We start from the raw sequence: 25576 nt of genomic DNA on the forward strand, positions 1-25576 counted from the left end.
CTCTACGTAAACTTTTTAAGAAGATTCTGGTGGGCTGGCGCGGAGATCCATGGGCTTTTGGCTACTCAAGACAAGCCTAGTATGTGAGTTCCCTTGCTTATGAAGTCTGCCACCTACCAATCTGCAGGGGCCTGCCTTTCTCTTCAGTCCCTCCCTGTAAGGGGGCCAGTTTGCAAACCAACACCTGGGTTTGCATCTCAGTCCTGCAACTTCCTAGCTGTGTGGCCTTGTTAAATTATTTTACTTCTCTGTGCGTTAGTGTCTTTATCGGTAAAATAGAAATAATAATGGGCCAAAACTGGTTTGGCTCGGTGGATAGAGCGTCCCGGGTTCGATTCTGGTCAAGGGCATGTACTTTGGTTGCGGGCACATCCCCAGTAGGGGGTGTGCAAGAGGCAGCTGATCGATGATTCTTTCTCATTGATGTTTCTAACTCTCTATCCCTCTCTCTTCTTCTCTGTAAAAAATCAATAAAATATTTATAAAAAAGAAAAGAAATAATAATGGTATCTTAAAGGGTGATTGTGAGGAATAAGTGAAGTGATACATACAAAATGCTTATAACAGGTCCTAGCACATAGTATGGGCTATATAAATATTTTTCTTTGCAATTGCTGAATTAAGAATGAATGCAAAATATCCATAATGAACAAAATATAAAAAAAGAAAAAGAGAGTCAAGTAGTTGCTGCAGTCTATTTTATGACCCTGCATCAATGTCCAACTGAAACAGCTGTTTTCAACCAGTGCTCAGTTACAGGCCTACTTGGCTAGCAAGTCAACCCTCTGGGTAGGTTTATAAGGTTTAACATACCTGTCTACTCTCCTCTCTTGGACCAGCTTGCTTGGCAAAAGCCTTAGAGCTCATTTCTCGATGACTTTATCATCATGGTTTTGGGTGCCATAGTTCTGATTTAGGCACTACAGTCTACAAGCTCACCATTCAGTATCCACTGGCTGACCTATTCTCATGGCCCAGTCTCAAATACAGTGGACTCACCCAGGGCCAGATGTCCACCAGACATCCAATCTCTTCTAGCTGCTTGCTGGTCTGGGCCGAACACAGGATAATGCTGGAAAGTTGGATGTGGCAGACAAGTTTTAAGACATTTCCTTGGGAAGCATTTTCTGAACCTCAGGGAAAAGGTTGGCTGTCCTTCCAGTGGGCTCCTACAGTTCCAGAGCTTCGTCCCTTTGTAAGAGGTATTGTAATGCCCGTTTTTCTTGTTTCTCTCTCTTACTGTACTGCACAGACCTTGAGGGCGAGGGCTCTGAACCTATAGGACAACACAGAGTAGATGCTCAGTAAGTATTTGTTGGGTGAATGAATGAATGAATATGTGAGGAAAAATATCTGCCATAAAAGAGTGTGCTTCCTCTGACTTGTTGGAGAAGGGATTGCCACGATGGAGGAAGATGTGAAAAACAAAGTAAAACAAATAAATGAAGAACAACAACAAGAAAAAACATGAACAAAAATCCTGAAGCCATACAACAGGTTTAATAAAACATAGCATGTTTTGTAATCTTTTATCCTCAAAGGTGAGAATCTACAGTGGCTACTTGTAAGCATTTTGAGACACACACACACACACACACACACACACACAGTTAGAGAATGTTGGCTCTGGAAGAGATCTTAAGATCCTTTAGTTCAGTTTTTTAATTTTCAGATGAGGAAACTAAGTCCTAGAGAGGGTAAAGATGACTTATATCACTAAAATTTCTAATCCTTGTTCTACTACATAAAGTTGCTTAATACTTGAAGTGATTATCCTTAATTTTTTCAAGAACCCAATGTGAAAGAAATCTGTTGAGAACCATAGATCTTCCCTCTGGGAGAAAATGTACACAGCATATAAACAAGACATTGTCACCAGGGAGTACAAGGATTCTTGTTTATTTTTATTTTATTTAAAAAAATGTATATTGATTTTTTTACAGAGAGAAAGGGAGAGAGAGAGAGTTAGAAACATCAATCAACTGCTTCCTGCACACCCCTCACCCCCACTAGGGATGTGCCCACAACCAAGGTACATGCCCTTGACCTGAATTGAACCTGGGACCCTTCAGTTCGCAGGCTGATGCTCTATCCACTGAGCCAAACCGGTTTTGGCAAGGATCCTTGTTTAGAATCTATGGATCAAAGGTTAAGAGAATGGGTGGACAAGACTGGTGGATGGTAGGCATAGATTTAAACACATTTTCAGCAAGGTATGTTACCTGACTTTTCTGAAAGACAGTAAACATAGAGTTTCTGTGAGAGTGGTTGAGAAAATGTAAGTGCTGCACAGAGAGAGGTACTCAATAAACACGGTCACATTTCAAAAGATATGGGATCTTAGGACATGCCAAAGGACTCTTGACAAGTATATCAAGCCTTTCCAGCCCAGGCTGTCTAGAATGTTCATGGGGAACTAAACACAACAAGTGTAGCTTGGGTTTCCTGGAGTGCATCTGGATCAACAGAATGAGTGCCGATTTCTTGGTGACTGAGGGAAAGAAGAGGGTGAGTGCAGAGACCCCTGGGGCCGTGAATCTGTGAAAAACCTTAAATACCAATAATGTGAAAGGAAGGCTTAAACCAAGGCTCGTGAGCCATGTGCTGCTCTTCAGCCCCTTTGAGTGTGGCTCTTCCACAAAATACCACGGCCTGGGTGAGTCTATCTTGAAGAAGTTGCGTTTGAAGTTTAAGTTTAAAAAATTTGGCTCTCAGAAGAAATTTCAGTCGTTCTGTTGCTATTTGGCTCTGTTGACTAATGAGTTTGCCGACCACTGGCTTAAGGAACAGGGCATTTGGGCTGGAACAGACAGGCACCTTCCTCCTCTTTCAGCACCCACTTCCTTCCTTTAATATTTGAATTCCCATCAGGGCAGGAGAAAAGAGTCATCACAGTCGCTGGGCTGACTCCATACTCAGCTCGCCCAGACATCCCAAGGCTAAATGCGCTTCATTTGTCTGAGTTTCCCAGCAGGAGACAGTCCTATCTGGCCACTGGAATTGCTGGAAGCAGACTCATCAGGAATGGAAGGAGATGACTGCTCTAGGCCTGCGAATGGACTCTCAGTGAGAGACCAAATCTGGAGACACCTATGACATGTCGAGTCCCCTGGCTAATACAAAATGGTAGCAAGTTGGACCTCCAGACTTATTGGGTGGAAGCTTTTTCCAATGAAAAACATTTCCAACTCCTCCTGCTACTCACCTTGAGATGTGTGTGTGTGTGTATGAATGAACTCAGACACTATCTTTCTTCCTTAAATGGGAAGACACACATTGCAGGGCACAGAAGAGGTACTCAATGAATGATGGTGATGATGGTGATGATGATGATGATGATGATGATGATGATGATGTATTTTTTCTTGCTCCCTTTATTCCATTCTCTCCTTTCCTTGGGGTGGGGGGTGGGTAACAAGCAATTTAAAAAGTCTTATGAAATCCCTTCACCCATCCTAAAGAAGATTAAGCTAAGGGGAGGGTGCGGGGGTGTGGAAACCTCGACCCCCAACTCCAAAGCATACACGGAGAGATAGTTGCAGCCTCTCCGCCCAGTGCCATCCCTGCCCCTGTCGCCGCCGAGGCCACCTGACCAGGCGGGGAGCGGCTGGCAGCTTTCGGGAGGGGCATCAGGCACAGAAGGCGGGGACCAGCCGCTTCCAGACAGCGGCCTCCGGGCAGAAGGCGCTCCGGAGACGCCCGCCGCGCGCCCCACGCCCCGGCCGAGCTCCCCGCGCCCCCCGCGGAGGCGCCGGCCCCCGCCCCCCCCCCCGCGCCCCGGGAATGCTGGGAATGTGAGGCCGGGCCGCGGGGAGAGGCCGGGCGCGGCGGCGGTGGCCCGCGGAGCGCCGCGAGCGCGCGTGGGGACTGCGGAGGGCGCCGCCCCCTCGGCCCCGGCCCCGCCCGGCCCCGCGCCGGCCTGGGCCCCGGAGCGCTCCCTCCCTCTCTCACTCCCTCCCCGCAGCCGGCTCCTCCTCCTCCTCCTCCTGCTGCTCCTCCACCTCCCGCTCCTGCTCGCAAGCTCGCACTCTAGCGCCGGCTCCGGCTCCTCCCGGCCGCTCGGGGCCGAGGCGACGCGAGGTTGTAGGAATCCATGTGGGGCGGCCCCGGGCGAGCACCCGAAAGGTGAGGCGGCGGCGCCGGGCCGGGCGGGCGCGGGGTGCCGGCTCCCTCGGGGCGCCCGTGCCCCGGCGGCGGCATCTCTCGCATCGCGGGCCCCTCACTCTTGGGGAGCTGCAATGCGTTATCGGGGGGAGCGGAGGGGTGCACCCGCCGCCTCGGCGGGGGCTCTCCGGGGCGGGGGGAGAGGATGGGGGGCCTAAAGGCGGGGCTGCCTTCGTGGAGACCTCCCCCCCCCCCCCCCCGGGCTGGAACAAGTGCACGGCTCACCCCGGCGCGCGTCCCTCCGGCGGCCGGGCCGCCCCCCGCAGTCCCGCCGCCGCCGCCTTCCTGCTCTCCGGCTCCCACTCTGGCCCCCAGGGGTGGGGTGTCCGCGGGGCAGGGGTCTCAGGGGAAACCTCGTGCAGAACAAAGTAGGGGAAGGTGTGCAGCCCCAGCCTCACCGGGGGAGGTGGGGTCCCTCCCAGGCTGCCTCCCTGGACTCCGAGGGGGAGCGTGTTTTTTTAAAAAAATAAAAAATAAAAAAAATCCGTGTCCTGGAAAATGAAGCCGGGTTCATGGGGAAGGGGAGAGGGCGGTGGTGGGTGTGTGAAAACGAATACGATGTGACATTAACCTGGACGACATTCCTTCCCTCCCCGTCACCTTCTAGGGATTATCCAAGATAGAAAAGGGGTACTTGGAGGGTTGTGCTTTTTTTATTTTTTATTTTTTATTTATTTTTTTACCTTTTTAAAAATTACCATCCAAGCCTTTGAAAGATCATTTTAGGACAGGGAAGATTACGAGTGCGTTGGTGTGCGCTCTCGTAAACTCTCTCTGGTCGGCCCTGTCTTATTTATTTTGTACGGAAGGGTCTCCCTCCGCTCTCCTCCCCGGAGAGGGAGGGTCCGCGCGGGGCGAGCGGGGCGATCCTGATCCTAGGCGGCTACCTGCCTCCTCGGCCAGAGGAAAGACCATTCACTCCGGGGCGGCGACTTGTCAGCGCCCCGCGTGATGGACAGCCGCGCCCGCCACTGAGGCGGGCAGAACGGGGACCGTGAAACCCCAGGAGCCAATCCGCGCTCGGGAGAGGAGGGCCGTTCCCACTTGTCATGGCTAGTTTCCTGGTTGGCTTTTTAAAAATCAGTGGTTTTGCTTAACCATTGGTTTCCACCAGGTAGGAGGCTCCGGCTGTGAAAGGCAGACAAGCGGGAGGAAAACTCTTCCAAAGGGGCTTGGAAGAAGCAAGTATAATTGGACTCCTGCTTGTTTCTTCCACCTTCCCCCCTCCCTTTTATTAGTTGTAGTAGTTGGGGATGCTCAGGCCATTGATTTAAAAATGCAAAGGAAATGGGTCTGTGTAAAGAATGAAATGGGTGAGGGGGGTTAGACTTTTCTCCCTTTATTCTAAGAGACACGGTGTACTGTTGAGCTGTCTCGGGAAGGGTGTGGCACTTGGTCTCCTATGGTCTCTTGTCCTTGTCAAGTCGCATGGTCTCTCAGCCTACAGTAGTTGGCTCATGGCGCTGATGGGTGAATGTATGAGATATTTTTGAAGCAGGCAAGCATGCTTTGTGAGGATTTCCACGAATAGAAGGGAATCCTTTTAGGTTTTGACAGTGCACCTCAACTTCTGGAAGTGAGGGCTGGCTTCTTCGCTTCCAGTTTGGATGTCCGTTTGGAGGTGGCAGTGGGGTCAAGCCAGATCCTTTCTGGAGAGTAGAAGAGTTTGCCTTTGAGGTGAGTTTGCTTAGAAAGTGAGCCATCTTGTCCGTCTGCTTCTGTGCTTCACAAAAGCCTCGCACAGTTTGGAGGGGTGGTGGTGTGTGGGTAATGATGGAAACACGGCTTTCACTAGCAAAGACTTTTATGGGTGGATGGATTGTGGGCAGAAGGACCAAATCCTTCCTAATTTTCTGTTAGCGAAAAGCTTATTTTTCAACCTTCTTCTGCCTGAATTCAGTAGAAGAATTGCTGGTTGATCCAGAGAGCTGTCACCTCATAGAAGCTGTCCCTGGATGTGAATACAGACCTGTGCATTCAGCATTTCATGAGCAGATTATGGGCCAGAGTTCACTGATTAGGACAGTCTTCATGTAGGAGCCGGCTTTGCTAAGGTAGTGTTCTTACTATTATCATTATCATTGTTATTTCATGTGCTAGCACTTTGCTGAGTACTTTTACATGCATTATCTTTTTAAAATCTGGCAGTACCTCTATGAAGGGTAGCTACTGTTATTATCCCCAAATTTTAGATAGAAAAGACTAAAGGAATTAAGTATCTTGATACAGCTAAGTGTGAAAGTGAGAATTTGAGCCCAGGTTTCTTTGAGCCCAGAGTGGATGACCTTGGCGATGGCCTTGAGTTCAAATTTTGGTAGGGTGGTCTGCATATGTCCAGTCTGAAGTGTAAGCTATCTCAGCATACATATGGCCTATTCTTTTAAGAGGCCATTGCGATGTCCTTGGCCTTTGAATTGTCCTCTTTGCCTTGATACTTTGAAGGCTGTTGCTTCCACTAAATAGGCACATTTAGTAACTTTGTGATTTATATGCTTCTAGTGTGTCAGCTTTGGCCCAATGGAAATTTGGTTCCCAAGGTAATAATGACTTAAAAGAAGGTAAAACAAAACCAAACCCACTCTCCCATTTTACTTGATACTTTAAATTTCCAATTGGGATTTCAAAAGAATATATATATATTTCTTATTGTTGATAGTATCACAGATATCTCCCATTTCCCCTTTCTCCTCCCTCATTGGAATTTTTAATAGGTCTTGGTCTTAATATCATTCATCTGGCTCTTTTTCACTAAGGGATTGGAAGTTTATTTTATTTTTCACTAACAAAGAGGCTGGTTTTCATTAGTGATTGAATATAATTTTATTTAAAATTATTTTATTAAAATAATATGGCCATCTTGTTTTACTATGTTGGAAAAGTCACAAAATGTAAGCTTTATCAATGTCTTCCTATTGGTGAAATTCAGTGGTCATGGTTTTCAAAAACAGGTATCTTGAAAAATGTGTTTCGATGGATGGTGTTGGAGTCAAAGTCAAACTCACCTCAACAGATAGTCTTTGACTTTGGTGGAGATGACTTTGTACAATCTATTATAACTGCGGCTCACGAGCCACATGTGGCTCTTTGGCCCCTTGAGTGTGGCTCTTCCATAAAATACCACAGCCTGGACGAGTCTATTTTGAAGAAGTGGTGTTAGAAGAAGTTTAAGTTTAAAAAATTTGGCTCTCAAAGGAAATTTCAATCGTTGTACTGTTGATATTTGGCTCTGTTGACTAATGAGTTTGCTGACCACTGTAGGGCATCCTTTCACCCCTTTTATCAGCTAAGAAGTTAACATTTTTGGCTGTCTATAGGAGAGACCTACTTGGCTAACCAAGTTTAGTTTTAGCAATTTATATTATTCTGTGATACTTTATTGTGATTTTCCTTATTTTTTGAAAGCTAGTAGAACAAATGGAATGCAAAAAAAGGCACTGATATTAATGGTAATGTAGTCTCATAAATTTAAATCAGTTGATCCAAAGATAGAAATCACTGCGTGTACCAAAGGCAGAGATTCTTCAGCCTGTTCTTTCTTATGTGAAGAAAAAAACGAATGTCTATGTTAGAAGTGCTAGAATATATCAAATGGTAAAGTATATATTAGTCAACTTTTGGGGCATAACAAAAAATCCCTGACTTACAGCAACAGGTCCATTTATTCTCACACTCAGGTGTCTCAGCTTGAATGTGATTTGGCTGTCCGAGGCTGGGGTGGCTCTGCTGTAGGCTGCAGGCTGGGTTCCGGTCTGTTCCACTTGGTTCTGGGGCCCACGCTGAAGGGATAGCAGCTACGTGGGTGGGGCATGCTCTTCTGAGGGCAGATCACTGGATTCAAGTGGCAAGCCAAATCGCACAAGCAGATGTCTTTTCCATCAGCAACCTTTTTGGTTAGCGCAGGTCACATGGGGAAGCCCCAATATCCATAGGTAAAAGTAGGTTCTGCCCATAGTAGAGAGGGAATATTTGATGAACTATAATCTGAACTTTATCATTTTTTCCTTCTCATTCTTGGGGAGTGCAGTTTTTATCCCCTCAGTCCCCTAGCTTTATGACGTATGAACCTAATTGCTTAGCTTTTGCACTTCAGAAACATATCAGGTTTGATTCTAGACTGTAAAAACAGGTAGAAGAATGTATCAGAATTTCTTAAACTATTCCAAGAAGTTTTTATCTGATGTGGGTCCTGCACCATAGGACCTCTTATTAGCAGTGCCAGGAAAGACTCCGTGGATGAAATGGCATTTTCATGGACCTTGAAGCAGGGGTAGTGTTGGGTATACAGTTAGAGGGGTGGATATAATAGCCATGGAAGGAGCACATCTGGATATAATAAGTTATTCCGTTTGGCTAGAGGGTAAGATAGTTGAATAATAATAACAATAATAGCAGTAATTATAGTTTAACTTTTTTATAAAATATTTTTTTACTGATTTCAGAGAGGAAGGGAAAGGGAGAGAGAGAGAGAGATAGAAACATCAATGATGAGAGAGAATCATTGATTGGCTACCTCCTATATGCCCCTACCAGGATTAAGCCTGCAACCTGGGCATGTGCCCAACCAAAAATTAAACTGAGACCTCATGGTTCATAGGTTGATGCTCAACCACTGAGTCTCGCTGGTCAGGCAATAGTTTAACTTTTATTGAACAGTTAACTATGTGTGAGGTTACTGTGCCTAATACTTTACATAAAATATCTAATTTAACCTTGCTGATTGGCTATTCAACATTTATTCTGTTCTAACTAAAAGAACCCCAGCTTTGTTTGAGATGGGAATATGTCTATCTCCCTTTCCTAGACTCCTTTATAGCCTAGAGTGGCTCAGGTCTTATAGGAATGTGAGTGGGTGTTGTTGATGGGGTCTTTCCTGAAAGCTCAGTGAGGACACGCTTGGCTGGTATATGCCCACAGCTTTTGGCCCCTTTCTGCTTGTTGCTGTTGGGAACATAGGTGCAGTGTTGGAGGGGCAGCAGCCAACTACAACAAGAAGAAGAAACCATGTATTAAGAATGAGAAAACGGGAACCTTGAAGGATCTTGGTCTCGATGACATTGTCTAAACTGCCTTCTCCTGTACTTAGTGCATAAAACAAATCCCTTATGTATAAACTACCAGTTGTTACTTGTAGGCAAACTTAATCCTTACTGATACACACCTTCTCAGGAGCCTCTCAGGGTAGATGTTCTCAAACTTATTTTCTCAGTGAGAACATAACAACTCAGATTAAGGAACCATCACAAGATCTAGAATTCATTGCTATGTCTTTTTCCTTTTTAAATCCTCAACCAAGGATGAGAGAGAGAGAGAGAGAGAGAGAGAGAGAGAGAGAGAGAGAGAGAGAGAGAGAGAGAGAGAGAGAGAGAGAGAGGAGACTCATCCTGTTTTTGGCTGGACAGGATAAATACCACAGTGGAGATGATGTTCCCTAAAATAGGCTGGGTTAAGACTGAGAGACACCTGTATTCTAGGTTGAAAAGTGTGAGTATTATTTCATGGACTAGCAAGTATAATTTGAAAATGGTGGAGACTGGAGGTTGGGATCACTGAGCTTAAGTATGTGGTACCCAATGCTTTAGTGTGAATGAAGGTGGAGGAAAAGCTGGGTATGAAGCAAAGCTGGGACCATAAGGAAATGGGATTGAGTGAACACATATCATAGTTAGCTATTAACCTGTAATCTGAGAGCAAGAATGAGAGTCTCCTGAAGATTAGTCTGAACTTCTACTAATGGCTTCACATTTGCCAGAAAGTAGGGAATGGGTAATACAGAGAACTGCTAATAGGTTGTGAGTTATTATTTAGTGCAGTAGGGTGGGGACTTCTACTTATCATCCATATCATATATTGAACCCTTGACGAACCCCTATGACATGGTTTTGGTCTAGGTCTGGCTCCTTTGTGCCAATTGAAGGTAGCTGAGATGAAGAGTAAAGCCAGAGGGTGGTGCAATGGAACAACGCATTCTGTCAGTGGACTTATTTCTACATTTGCTAAACATTGTGGAGCTTTTTTGGGGTGAGGTGGGGTCACTTTAATTTCCTGTCCCCCCCCCCCCCCCCCCGCCATTCTTTCTACTTTTTTAATCTGTAAAATAAAGGATTTGGTTTACATTTGTGGTTTTTCAAATGTTTTTCAGCTGTAGACCCTTTTTTTGTTCCCTAAATGAAAGCTACCCGGACCCTCAGTATATTTATAGAAAAAAGCAGAGTTGGCCGAAACCGGTTTGGCTCAGTGGATAGAGCGTCAGCCTGCGGACTGAAAGGTCCTAGATTCGATTCTGGTCAAGGGCATGTACCTTGTTTGTGGGCAAATCCCCAGTAGGGGGTGTGCAAGAGGAAGCTGATCGATGATTCTCTCTCATCGATGTTTCTAACTCTCTGTCCCTCTCTCTCCCTCTCTGTAAAAAATCAATAAAATATATATTTTTTAAAAACAACCAGAGTTGCTCTGGAAATAATACAGCGTCCAAGTTTATGTTGTCTGAGGTATCTTTATGTCGAGGCCAATGTTCTAAAGTGATCCGACACAGCCTCCCAGGTTCAGGATTATGTGAACCTTAGAGCTGTACAGATGTTTTATTAGAACATTCTCTGGGATAAATCCTTTTATTATTCCACAGCTTTTTGTGTTTTATTGTCATCGGTGGCAGAGACTCTTAAGGTTCCCACAGCCGCTTTTCCTGTCTTTCCGGGCCTATGTTGGAGGTGACTTGTGTCACCTCTATGTTAGAACACCTAATTTTCAGAGTGAGACCATCCAGCACTCTCTTCTACTGCATGAGGGTCGAGGAAGCACCTGTTGAAATGGAGTCTCTGTCTGCCTGGGTCCCTGAGTCACTACATGAGCAAAGCTTTCAATCAGCTGATATCAGACTTATAACGTGACCTAGAAATAAACCTTTGTTGTTTGAATTCATCAGAATTTTATGATTGTTTATGTAGCACTTTTCTTTAGCTTATCTTTACTGATGATAATCTTTTAGCATATCTGCTGAACTCTATTTAACTTACTTTGTAAGTGTCTTTGGGATCAACCTAAAGCCAAGCCAACTTGTCTTTTGTGCTTCGGAAAGAAGAAGGCAGGCATCTACAATAGCTGTCCATGCAGGTTTTTTATACCGATAGAGTCTCTGAATTGGAATATCTGTGCTTGATAACATTTGTTTTCATGTTGTAGAAGTCTGAAGATATATGGTAGAATACACCTTGATTTTCTTTTTATTGATTGATTGATTTTAGCGTGAGGAAGGGAGAAGGAGGGAGGAAAAGAAAGAGGAAGAGAGAGAGAGAGAGAGAGAGAGAGAGAGAGAGAGAGAGAGAGAGAGAGAGAAGAGAGAGAGAGAGATTTGTTGTTCACTTATTATATATTCATTGATTGCTTCTTGAATATGCCCTGACTGGGGATTGAACCCACAACCTTGGCATATCAGATGACATCCTAACCAGCTGAGCTACCTGACCAGGGCACATCTTGCTTTTCTTTTTAAAAAAGTCTTTAATGCCCTGTTGCCTTTTTAGGTAATAGAACCTCAGTAGCTTGGGGAAGAGTAATGATGAACATTTACCATAATAATGGCTACTATTGATTGAATACTTATTTATTGCTCTGTGAAATATTTATTGAGTATCTACTATGTAGATATTATAGATAGTTCCTCATTTGTAGCTTATACTCTAGTTGGGGGTCCTGGATAGGTTTGCTCTGTATTCTGTGAAAGACACCATTTATTGAGTGTCTTTTTATGCCCTATTTCATATAGTCCATAGAGGTAGGTTATTCAGATTTTATAGATGAGGAAACTAAAGCTCAAAGAATTTGATAAGCTGTATGAAGACAAGAGCTTTTGCCTTTTGCTGAATCCCCAGTGTCTAGGAGAGTGTCTGACACATAATAGATGCTTAATAAATATATGTTGAATGAATGAATAAAAGAATGTACTTAAAGTTAGTGCTATCTTAGAGCCAGAATTTGAGTCCTAACTGACTCAAAAGTTTGTTAAATTATTGTTGGACATAGTAGGAGCAGTGTGTGACTTTATGATTACAACAGAAGTAACAGCTGAGCCCTACCAGTCAATGACAAGAAGATTTAGGCTCTCTCTCTTTCACAACTAGGGCCTATTTATACTCCGAGTGATTTATACTCAAAGCTACTACCTCACTGGCTTAATTGCTGATATAATTGTCAACCCTCTTTTGGGAAAGTTTAAGTTCTATCCCAGTGGATTTTTTAGGCTGTTTTCCAGGGCTGTGCCTCAAATTCTGCTTTTAACCTTTTCGACATTCCTTCTCCACTTGTATCTTCCAGATTTGTTGCTTTGAAGTTCCAGGAAATCTCTAGTTGCTGGCACCTACTGGGCACTTAACAAAATTAATAGAGAGAGAGAGAGAAAGAGAGAGAGAGAGAGAGAGAGAGAGAGAGAGAGAGAGAGAGAGAGCCAGCAATTTCAGGAAGGAGCTAAGTGATGACTTTTTCCTGAAAATCAACAGTGAGATTGCTGTTCCAGTGAGTGAGGAATATGGATTGGGTCAGAGGGCATCTCTGGGATATACCTGTGGCAGGAAGGCCAGTGGCAGGGTTCATAGATGCCTTCTTCCAGACACTTGACTTTGTCATGGTTGGCTCTTCAGACTTTACATTTTGCTCACTTAATTATATTGTATCTTGTGGCATGTGTGGGGTTGTCTGATAGTGTTCCTTCTTTTTTCCTGCCTTACCGCTTTCTACCCCTAAAGGTAGTTGTCATTCTGTGATTTGAGTATGAATGAATTGCAGGCAGCAAAGTGCATTCCCCGTAAATGTATTAAAAGCAAACTATTAATTCAAGGCAACTTTCTAGTGGCTTAGAAGACAAGAACTTGAATGGGAGTTGAGTAATGTGTCTGTTCTTTCGGAATACTCTCAGATCCTTAAGCAAACTGTGAGAGGCTTTCCACTAGAACAGTATGGCTAATTATAGCAAACAAGGGCAGGGATTTATGCAAGAAATTGAATCTAGTCATGCACTGTAGTTACTAGTTCTTAGGCAGTGGATTTCTCTAAAACAAGGTGGATGTGGGTGAGGTGGGAAGTTCATCTTCTGTGGGCCCAGAGGTGATTGTGGGTGGGTTTGGGGTCTGGGACCTGCTCGGGGGTTGGGGAATTCTGCTCTGAAGGTAGAAGGTTGAGTGGCTTTGGAAGGTGTGAAGTTGGGATGGTATCATGATCCTTGGTCGTTTTCTTGGTGACACAAGATGACTTTCTTGTGCCTTGTTTAAGGCAGATTAGTCATACTGCCTTCCTGCCAGCCAGCTTCAAACTGATATCCCCTGGAGGAGCAAGACTATGGTTCAAAGGTCAGGATGCTAGGGGAGCAGTGTTGGTGATTCCTTTTCACATTGGGCTCTTGATGTGTTTTCTTTCTTTCTTTCTTTCTTTCTTTCTTTCTTTCTTTCTTTCTTTCTTTCTTTCTTTCTTTCTCTCTCTCTCTCTCTCTCTCTCTCTCTCTCTCTCTCTCTCTCTCTCTCTCTTTCTTTCTTTCTTTTGTGTTATTTCTTGCTTTTAAAGTAAAATTTCCTCCTACCCCTTCTTTGTTTCCCATTTTGGTTCATTAGATATCTTATTCTAGAACCGTCTTCATGGGAAGCAGGAGGAGGTAGAGTAGTGAATGAGATGATAGCTTGGCCATTCTTACGAGCTTGTTGAAAATAGGTTCTGTCTGATGCTGGGTACAAAGATGACTGAGTTTCAGTGACTGCTGCTCACCAGGCTTGTGAGCATGGAGCAGTTAGCCAGGATACACAAGGGACATTTTCCCCCTTTTTGTTACGTCTGGGGAAGAGCTGTCTTTTCATACCCAGGCTTTGAATATGTTGGCAGGGGCCCCCTTGAGTTCAGCAACATGAATAGTTGCTTAGAATAACTTCAGAGCAGATTCTTTTGGATAGAAAGATATGAGCACTGATCTGTGAGTCAAGAGACCCAGGTTCCATTTCTGGCTTTGCCACTAGCTTTCTTCTTATTTGGGAGGATCTTTGTTTCTTGATATGTTTCAAAATCATCTGGCCCTTTTCCAGATATAAAATTTAAATTTATATGTATGTTGACTTTTAGAGAGGAAGGGAGTGGGAGAGAGAGATAGAAACATCAATGATGAGCAAGAATCATTGATTGGCTGCCTCTTTCATGCCCCCCATTGGGGACTGAGTCCTCAACCTGAGCATATGCCCTAAGTGGTATCGAACTATGATCTCCTGGTTCATATGTTGATGCTCAACCACCGAGCCATGCTGGATGGGCTAAAATGATATATTTTTACAATAGTTTTTATCCAAAGGATCAACTAAGTATCATTTTATTACCTATTTTATCCTGGAAAATAAGAATGGCTGGTGTGCTTTCATCATGGATTTTATTGACAAAGAGTTAAGCCATTATATCATATATTTACTGAATGTGCGTGTGCTTGCTTTATGCCAGCCCCCCTGCAACTATTCACAGAGCAGGTGATTCTGGAAGGTTCGGGATTGTAGCCAGATAAATCAGAAGGCTGTTGTAATGGGAGCTCTCCTAGGGTAGCACCAAGGCTATCATGGAAGACTTAGGACAGTGCTCAGCAAACTGGTTCGCGAGCCACACGTGGCTCATGAGGTGCATTTTGCTGCTCTGTTGACTAATGAAGTTGCTGATCATTGACTTAGGAGATTAATGCATGAAAGATGAAAGAAGGCTTCTTAAAGAAGGTGAGGTGGAGCATTAAGTGGAGTTATCTGGGGTGGGCTTGGTTTTGATGGTGCAAATAACACAAGGAGTGGTCTAGGTCCAAAGGTCAGCAAGGGAATAGAAGATTCGGGGTTTGGGGAGGTGGAAGGAGACCAGAGGAACTGGAGATTAGTTTGAGGGATGGTGAGAGAAGCCAGAGAGAGTGATAAGCATGAAGATTCTGTGATGCTCTAAGGAGATGAGGTTCAAGCTTAACCATCAAGGGATTTCATGGCTGACTACCTGCTTTTGGTATTTGTAGGAGCATGGGGTTTGAAACTGGGGCAAGAGAGTGGCAGAATGACCTGGAAAACAATAGAAAGATTATGAATATGGCCTTGGGAATCCTAACAAGTGCCCATTCAAATATCATTGACCAAACACAATTTATTTAGTCTTAATAACTTTAAAAGACCACTTTCCAAGTGAAGATGCTCCTGATAAAAGATCTGTAGTGTAACTCCACACTGCTTGTTGGTTTTGAGAATCCCTGAATGTCATCAGGGACCGAGTGTGAATCTTATTTTAAAATCTTTGCAAACGTTTGCAATTAGTGGATATAATTAAACTGACTTTGTTCGACTAATAGAATTGGAAATACTTGGAGTAATTCTTAGTGTATACCTTCTGAAAGTGGTGTGAGAAAGTTCATGAATGGAAATGGTCTAATAATTCCCTGAAATGTGCAAGATTGGGAGTTATGTACTGGAACTGGATTCCATGCCCCATGCATATTAGCTGCCTCTGACTCTACTTTTGTATGTCTTGTACCACTTTTCGGATGTTAGTTGGTACATGGTTACATTGCTTTTCATATATTAATCTTGATTTCTGTGCTTTAGCTTGTGAGCCAATGTTTTGAGCTACTATGTCCTAGCCTTACTTGCTAACAAGTAGTTTTATTTCATTAGTGTCACCATTTTTGTACATCAGAGATTGTGTAATTCATTTGAATATTTCTTGAATCTTTTGATTATTTTATAAAAAGTAAGTGGAAAATGGGAAAATGCAGGCAGTGATATTGGGAGTAGTATGAGCCTCATAAATGTAATGTACATGTAGATGTAATTGAGGCAAAGTTGGAAACCATTAGACATGCCCAATATGGACATGCTTTAGACTTTGGGTGACCAACTGGAAATATTATAGTTGTGAGGAATAAGAACAGAGTTAAATGCTATGGAGGTAAGCAATATTGGAAAAAAGCTTTGGGGATTATGATAAAGGGCAATATGTAATCTAGGATTTTGTCATTTGTTTTGGGGAACAGAGCTTTCCTTTTTAACTTGTAAGTCTAGTCAACTTTTAAAAACCACATATTTAAAAAGGTCTTTCCTATAAAAGTAAGGCATTGAATTTAGATTTCTCACTAGTCTTACTTAGGAGAGTCTACCAGAGTCAGTAATCTATTCTTTTGGTTTGCTAATTGGCATGGGTGGTCGTTGTGCTAACAGAATTCTCTCTGTATTTTGGCAAACAAGTAAAGATAAGCCAAAGCACATGAAATGGTCCTTCACAAAGGATACACTTGAATGGAGTTTTATGATTCCATGGTTTCATTTGTTGTGCTGTGGAACAGGAAAAGACCAAATGCATCTTAGTCCTCATCATAAGCCTTGCTGATGCTATGATGGTAGATTCAGAGCCAAAGAGAAAGAAGGGTAAGAATTACCGTATTTTTCGGACCATAAGACGCACTTTCCCCCCCCCCCAGAAGTGGGGGGGAAAAAGTCCCTGCGTCTTATGGTCCAAATATAGCCTACACATATACTTTAAAAAAAAAGTTTTTTTACTTGCCTGGCTCTGTGTGGTCTCTGTGTGCTTGCCCGGCTCTAAAATGGTTCTAAATGCTGCTGTTTACTTTACAGGGTTGATTACATGTGTTTATGACTGTGATGTTGGGTTTTAATGCACATAAAATATTTTAGGACACTATTTGTTTCAGAATCTTTTTTTCTTCATTTCCCTTCTCTAAAAACTGGTGCGTCTTATGGTCCGGAGTGTCTTAAGGTCCGAAAAATACGGTAAGTTTTGTGTACAATTAATTCCGCAGGTCAGGAGGATATGGTGGTGGTCTGTCTGCCTTGGAAGATCTTGTTGATATATGGGAGCTTGTCTAATATCCTTTTTGGGCTCAACCCACTTCTAAGGCAAGGACTGAGTTGGATGCAAAATTTCAGCTCCTTTTGATGCCCATTGTAGTTAGATGGTAAATGTTAAATCATAGATATTAATCAGATAAAAGATGATAAACAATAGCTCTTGAAATGGAGAGATGTAGTTTAGCTTTTATTAAAAAGGCAGATAACTATTGGACCATAAATCCAAGGAACTCAGTAAGTGCCTGCTATGTTTCAGGTATTGTGCTAAGCACACCAAGAATTATCTCATTTAATCTTAACAATAACTCAATGATCCAGGTATTATTTCTCTAGAGGAGGATATTAACATTTAGAGAAGTTAAGAAACTTGTCTATGTGCTTTGGTTTAGTTTTCCCAGAAGCAGACCCTAAGACAAGTGTTCTAGTGCAAGTAATTAAATGGGGTTTACAGGGAACAATAGTAGGTGAACAAAGCACATGAGACAGAGAGGAGAAGGCAGCCAGTGGATGGGACATTATTCAGTAATTTATTGCAGTCATGACTAGAGGCAAATTTCATAAGGAAACTCTGGATGTAGCATAAAACACCTGACTTAGGATGGCCTCACCTCACATGAAGGATGAAGAAGCAGCTCCTGTCAGTTGTTTTTGAAAACATTTGTTTTTATTATGGTAAAATATACATAATATAATATTTGTAAGTTTAACTATTTTATTTATTTGTTTATTTACTTACTTGCTTTCAGCAAAAAGAAGGGAGAGGGAGAGAGAGACAGAAACACAAATGATTAGAGAGAGTCATTGATTGACTACCTCCTGCATGGCCTCTGCTTGGGGATTGAGCCTGCAACCTGGGCATCTGCCCTGACCTCAAAGTTCATGGGTTGATGGTCAACCACTGAGCCATTTAGTCCAGGTGCAGTTTAACTGTTTTAGGTGTATAGCTCTGTGGTAATACGTATATTCACAACGTGGTCTAACCGTTACCACTATACATCTCCAAAATGTTTGCATCACCCTAAACTGAAACTCTGTACTTATTAAACAATGATTCCCCGGTCCCTCCTGCCCCGAGCCCTTGGCAGCCACTATTTTACTTCCTCTCTTAATGAATTTGCTATATTTCAGGTACCCCATATAAGTGGAACCATACAATATCTATTCTTTTATGTCTGGTTTAAATCACTTAGCATAACATTTTCAAGGTTCATCCATGATGTAGCATGAATTAGAATTTCAATTCTTTTGTTTTGTTTGATTAACCTCACCCAAGGATATTTATTCCATAGTTTTTTTTTTTTTATATATATATGAGAGAGAGATAGATCATTGTGAGAGAGACACATCGATTGGTGCTCTCCTGTTCTTGCCCCAACTGGGGCCATGAATCGAACCCGCAACTCAGGTACATGCCCTTGACTGGGCATCAAATGCAAAATCCTTTGGTGGATAGGCCGACACTTTAGCCACTGAGCAACATCAGCCAGGTGAATTTGGGACATCCTCTTTTAAAGGATGAATAATATTCCATTGTATTTCTATACCACATTTTGTTTATCCAATTATCTGCCGATTAACATTTGGTTTGTTTCTACCTTTTGATTGTTGTCAACAATGCTTCCATGAACATTGGTGTATAATTATATCTGTCAGTTGTTCTTTATTCCATGGCACCATGGCATTTTCTTTCTTTTCTTTTTTTTTGTCAGCCAGTTTGTGCTTTTTGACACTTTGATGCTCAGTTCTTGAGCGCGTCCTTCTGCAGCAGGTTTAGCCACTCTTTCCACCGCTGCTTCTGGGCCTTCAGCTTTTCTTTATGCTTGTTGAGCCAGTGGTGCATGGCGCGTGTTTTCTTGGCCCGCAGATCCAGAGGCTTGTACTTCTTGCCCTTGTAGAATTTCCTGAGGCTCTCTTTCTGAGTCTGGTTAATGAAAGTAAGAGCACGGGTGTTAGACTTGCAAACCACTCTGATCTTAAAAAGCTTGGAAGCTGCGCCTGGGACAGACAGCTCCACCTTCAAGTCCTCCCAGCTGCTTGAGCAGCTCCCTCTTCTTTCCTCGAAAGTCCCGAGCCTTAATCTTGGCCATGGCTGAACAACCCGCCTGCCACCTGCTCGGAGAGAAAGAGGTATTCCCTGGACTTTCATCTTGCCTCCTGCAAGAACAGAGTAGTTTTCCAAGATTCAAAAGAAGCCCATCAGTAGGGCACTTAACAGCATCTGCTCACAAGGGCCTGACCCAGGTAAACGGAGAAAGTGGCATCTGAGTCTTGGATTCTTGACTCAAAGCCCCCGTGTTCCACTGTTCTATACCGAGCTGCCTTTAGCTACAGGCGTGACAGCAGCGAGATGCAAGCATGAAAGAGACATAGTTATTGCCTTCAGGGACCTCTCAGGACTGGATCTGCTCAAGGGAAGACAGTGGCATCACGTGGTGCAATTGGAATTCATGGAGCTATCATATGATGGCATCACAGGGGCTGGGTCCCCTTTTCTCTTCACAGTCTGTGGGAGGCAGGCTTGGGCCAGGCACCCCTGGACTCTTTATGGGGCTGTGCTCCAGGACAGGCAGGCACTCACGCATGCACTGATGGTTGAGTCATGAGTTCCAGCCTGCACCCATCCTTGCTTCCTGGCCTTCACTTGAGCTGTTTGCACAACTGTGTATGTATCAGCAGGTTTTATCCTCCTTTGAGCCTTTCCAACGATTGCCTTCATCTGATGTCCATGTACCAGGAGCAGCAGTTTGTTAGGAAAGAAATCAGGGACTGGGAATGATAAAGAAAATATACACTTGGAGACAGTTAAAATGCTTGGTTATGTGTTTCTTCGTCTGAAAAGATACCATTTATAAGTGATTTGCATTTACCTAGAGACCTAACATGAAGTATTTTGTCCCAGATTGGTATTCTGGCAAAGGAGGAAAGAAATGCGAGATATCAGTGAGAAAATGCTGCTCTATATTTTTACCCAAGCATTGAATATTTCGTTTCAGTGCTGCATCCATGTGAGCTGGGCGTATTGGTCAGGTACTGTTACATTGGCTATCTATCTCAGGGCTGTGTAAGGTTCTTCTCTATTTTGTCTTGATTCTGGGACTCAGGCAGGAAGAGGAGTCCCTTTCTTGGAGGGGCTATTCTCAGGGTAGAGAAGAAAAAAATCCCCGCAGTGGTTTACTCATTGGATGTTTGGCTATGGCATGCCACTTCAGTTCGTGTTACGTTTGACAGAACATGGCCATGCCGGATGCCAGTGAGGCAGTCGGGGCTCTCCTTCTGTGGGAGGGAGACTGCAGGGAATGAGAGAACGAGAGAGGACAGGGAATATTTTGGATGAATGATGCCATTTATTGCACTGGCTAAAGTTTTACTCTCATGTGCAAATTGCTGAGCACACTATTAAACCAGGTAACCTTTTTAGACCCAGTGCAACATGTTTAATTTTGTCATTCTTTTACTCAGAAGAAAAACATTGTACTTAAGCGTCTAGTTGCCTTCCTGGGATCCATGTAAAATCAACCACACCGCTAGTATTAGTTTTCTTAAAAGGCAGTATCAATCAATTGTACTGTCTTTCAAGAACAGATCGAAGGGAACATTAGGGCTCAGAATGGAATGACTTTCGTAGTCATGTGAAATTAGTAGAGAACAAAGAACTGGTTATTAACACCTGGCTGATCATACGTTAAGAAAACAACACAAGTGTTGTAGTTAATATGGATGGTGAGGAGGCTTGTTGTTGTACTGAGTTATTTATTTACTAAGCCTTAAGCACTGTGCTAAACTCTCAGGCTTTCTCTGATTTAGTCACAACTCACCTTATGTTTGTGTAGTACCCATTGTTATTCCTGAGACTATAGTTACTAACTGAGGTACTTATCAGGCCGGGAGAGGTATGCTAGCTTTCTCAGATAATGAATGTGAGATGGAGGACTCAAACCCAGTGTATGTTTAATCACTTCACCAGTGTTTCTCCAAGCTGGATGAGGCCCCTTTTAAAGAAGATAATTTCTTGCAGAATTCCAGGGTTGACTTAGTAAATTATTGCTATTTTAATGAATACTTTTAATAATTATACATAAAGTTAGAGAGGTTCTTTATTTTTTTTTAAACTCCTCAGCTTTCTTTCTTTTTTTTTTTTTTTAACCCTCATCTGAGGATATTCTTTCCATTGATTTTTTTAGAGAGAGTGAAGGGAGTGAGGGGGAGAAAGAAAGAAAGAAAGAAAGATAGATAGATAGATAGATAGATAGATAGATAGATATGTGAAAGACACTTCGATTGGTTGCCTCCTGCTAGTGGCCAGGGACTGAACTGATCTATGTGTCCTTGATTGGAGGTATTGAACCTGTGAGTCTTTGGTCTTTGGGCCCATATTCTAACCACTGGGCCACATGGGTCAGGGCTCCTACTGCTTAAAATTTTTAAAAAAATATATTTTATTGATTTTTTTACATAGAGGAAGAGAGACAGATAGAGAGCTAGAAACATCGATGAGAGAGAATCATCGATCAGCTTCCTCCTGCACACCCCCTACTGGGGATGTGCCCGCAACCAAGGCACATGCCCTTGACCGGAATCGAACCTGGAACCCTTCAGTCCGCAGACCGATCCTCTATCCACTGAGCCAAACTGGTTTCGGCTGCTTAAAATTTTTATTTATTGATTCTTAGAGGAATATCTACTTGCTGCTCTACCCTGTTTCCCCGAAAATAAGACAGTGTCTTCTATTAATTTTTGCTCCCAAAGATGCGCTAAGTCTTATTTTCAGGGGATATTTTATTTCTCCATGAAGAAGAATACAATACACATTTATTGTTAAATGAAAATAAAGGAAATTTATTACCTGTATACGGTACAGTAGTACGGTAGTTGTCAACACAAACCAGACAAACTGTGAATCCTACAGTATCAAGAATTTACTCATTTATTCAATGACAATCATGTCATCATCTTCTGGAACATCATCATAACAATCCAATTCCTGAATTTCCTGGTGAATTTTTTGTGACTCCATTTCTTTCAGAATCAGTGGACCAAATCTCTCATGTTTAGCATTAGCACTGTCTTTAAATGAGTACTTCTTGTCAAGGTAGCCTGCTCGCAGTGCATTTGCAATGCAACTGTCAGTGATTTTCTCCCATGAATTCTTCACCCAAGTCACACTTCTTGCAGTTTAGGTTTCACAAAGTTTCCACGCTGATTTCTCCCCATTCTATTTTCAGTGTAGTCATTAATTTCCATGCGCAAATTGTCTTTGAATGGCTTGTTTATTGCAATATCAAGAGCCTGGAGATAGGCCTTATTTTCAGGGGGATGCCTTATATTTCACTCAGAAGGAAACCTGTAAGTAGGTCTTATTTTCGGAAGATGTCTTATTTTCGGGGAAACACGGTATTCATTTATGCATTCATTGGTTGATTCTTATATGTGCCCTGACAAGGGATCGAACCTGCAACCTTGGCACATCAGAATTATGCTCCGACCAACTGAACTACCCAGCTAGGCACTCCTACACCTACATAAAACCTAAATCAATTTAGAAATTAAGTAGACTTAATGCTACTAATTCAAATTAATAACATCAATTTAGCCACATTAACTAAATTACTACTTGTAATTGGAATATGATGCCAACTATTCTAGTCGAGTTCTTTGGCAGTCAACTGATCTACCCTGCTGTGTGCTGGGTGATGACTCAATTCTCTCATCATATTTACCGGATTCAACTTCTGTGAAACTTTTATTTATGCTATCTGAGGAGCTTGATAGTTTTACCTTTCAATTGGTGAGAACACATTATTTAGATTCGCAAGTTCATTTTTTCCCCTTTCTCATTGACCCATAGTGATTCTTTTTACTTATTTATATTTTTATTGATTTTTTACAGAGAGGAAGGGAGAGAGATAGAGAGTTAGAAACATCGATGAGAGAGAGTCATTAATCAGCTGCCTCTTGCACCCCCCCCACCGGGGATGTGCCTGCAACCAAGGTACATGCCCTTGACTGGAATCAAACCTGGGACCCTTCAGTCCCCAGGCTGACGCTCTACCCACTGAGCCAAACTGGTTTCGGCTATAGTACTTCTTTAGTATGGTTTATTGTCCAAATTCAATGTGCATGGCTGTGGTGAGGATCTTGAATATTACATTATTATTTCTCAGATTATTGAAATAAAAGCAACCTTAAGGTCTTATGATAATTGTAAATTGTCTAATGTACATGTCTATGGGTCTTTCCTGACTTCTTCAGTTCTTGCCCAGGTTGAAAAATGATTTTCTCTCTTGAGTACTCCTCTTTCATAGGCCTCTCTTCATCTGAGACCACACCCTCCCCTCCCAGAAAAGCTCTAATCTACCGTATTTTTCGGACCATAAGATGCACTTTTTTCCCCCAGAAGTGGGGGGAAAAAGTCCCTGCATCTTATGGTCCAAATATAGCCTACACATATACTTTAAAAAAAAAGTTTTTTTACTTGCCCGGCTCTGTGTGGTCTCTGTGTGCTTGCCCGGCTCTAAAATGGTTCTAAATGCTGCTGTTTACTTTACAGGGTTGATTACATGTGTTTATGACTGTGATGTTGGGTTTTAATGCATATAAAATATTTTAGGACACTATTTGTTTCAGAATCTTTTTTCTTCATTTCCCTTCTCTAAAAACTGGTGCGTCTTATGGTCCGGAGAGTCTTATGGTCCGAAAAATACGGTATTTCCAGTGTTCACATACCTGGCAGCCTTGTACAGCAGCTAGAGTTGCTCATGTAAACCTGAATAAGGGGGCTTTGGCTCCCTTTAAAAATGGAGGGATTTGGGTCTCTGGAAGGTCAGAAATCATATTACTGACTCATTCTCTAGAAATATTTGTTGAATAGATTTGAATCATGTCCCAGAATTTCTCTTCTAAGACATTTTTTGTCTTACTTAAACTTACTCTTATCCGTACACTGATTAAAAGTCTTCACTCAGTAACTTGATGACCTAAGGCAGTTATTAACTCTCATTCCCTATGATTTCAGTGTTTAGAGGGGTTTCTGAGTACTATTCCGGACCCCGAACATGGCCCTTGGTAAAGACTCATGTGATTCCTCCATGGTGATCAGTCATTTTTAAGATACCCCAGAAGTAGGATATAACATTTTTTTTTTTATCATCATTCCAGAATATAGAGCTAAATGCTTGTCTCTGAAATTGGCACATTTAAGCCATTTCCCATTCCTTGCTATTGATTGTGGTCTTTTTTTCCCTTTGGAATTGCTTATAATTTTTGCTACGAATTTCCCTTGAGTATGTGATTATGATTATGTATATATTCTTTTCTAGTAAAAGGTTATTTAAATGCAATCCTTACATGTTGATTTTAAATGTAGAAAAATTGTGTAATTGGATTTTTAGGGAAAAGATGTTGTTATTGTCCTACCTTTTTATCATTTTCTCTGAAACATCTGTTAGTTGACAGATTGAGGATTATTTGTGCAAAACCCAATAATTCCTGCATTATTTTTGTAAGCACACTACAACTGAAAGCTTTGCCAGCTGACATTGTACATTTGCAGATTAAAGGAAAGTTATAGAAATTCACAAATTAGAAAACCTTATTTATTTGTTCAGTGTAATAAGCTTAATTTGTTAGATTTACAAAACTTTATAAGATAATGAGTAATGTCATAATCAGCATTTTATATTAATCATATTTTATAATTTGATTTAGCATCTCAAATTATTTTTTATTCTTACTACTTATTGTTTGAGGTTTTGCTATATGTATTTTAAAATTGTGTTTAGCTATGTGGTTTGTCTCTTTAACAAACATTTTTAGGTGTTTTAGAATTTAAATTTAACCTTTTAGAATAAATAGTTAGAGTTGGAAATAAAAGTAATGAAAGTAGCTAATGGAAAGTGCAGTTAACTAATATTTGGATATACAGAGTCCTTACCTTGTAGAATGGAATATACTCTGCCTCTTAACTCAAGCACCTTACTATAAAATATGTAATCACTCTAGATCTGCACATGGAAAACAGTAATTATGAAACAAGTTTGGAGGAACTAATTGAGAGAGTAGTGATGTGTGGATGAGTGTGTTTTAGTTGCAGACAGCTTCTTGGAGAATGATGGGAAAGCATTTTTAAAAATTCCTGCTGTGTCAAACTGGACACTTTTTACTTTGTTTCCCTGATTCATATCATTGTAGCATTTGAAGAAGAAATGGCTTATTATTGGGACTTTCAATACCTATTGATGCATAATATTGTAATCTGCAGATGATGGGAAGATGGCCATTTTTCTTTTCAGTTTTAAAAAATGGTCGATGTATTGAGCATTTTGAATAGTAGGATAAGTTTGACTCAGGAGTATCAGACAAGGCAAGTTAGTGAACTGAGAAAACTGGAAGACAATTTTGAGATTCAAAATCATTGTGCCCTATTCTGGTAGCGTTGGAATGATCAAAGTTAGCTTTTATTGAACACTAGAGGCTCAGTGCATGAAGAGATTCGTGCAATTAGCCTTCCTTCCCTTGGCTTCCAGCACTGGTTTTCCTCTGGGACCTGGGATGTAGGCCTTCGCTCCGGC

General features: G+C 42.2%; 1 protein-coding gene and 1 pseudogene across 6 annotated transcripts in view; one reads left to right on the top strand and one right to left on the bottom strand.

Annotated features, from left to right (window-relative positions):
- Window positions 1–3989: 3989 nt before the first annotated feature.
- ERC2 (ELKS/RAB6-interacting/CAST family member 2) overlaps window positions 3990–25576 on the top strand; it is an 876217-nt gene continuing 854630 nt past the window's right edge. For all 6 annotated transcript variants that reach the window (XR_006741074.1, XR_006741075.1, XR_006741076.1 and 3 more), the window contains exon 1: window positions 3990–4125. The gene's annotated coding sequence lies outside the window, so the exon portion shown is untranslated. The remainder of the gene's footprint in view (window positions 4126–25576) is intronic.
- Window positions 18748–19133, bottom strand: LOC118715728 (annotated as a pseudogene).

This window comes from Pipistrellus kuhlii, unplaced genomic scaffold, assembly GCF_014108245.1.
Source record: "Pipistrellus kuhlii isolate mPipKuh1 unplaced genomic scaffold, mPipKuh1.p scaffold_m20_p_11, whole genome shotgun sequence".
NCBI lineage: Eukaryota > Metazoa > Chordata > Mammalia > Chiroptera > Vespertilionidae > Pipistrellus > Pipistrellus kuhlii.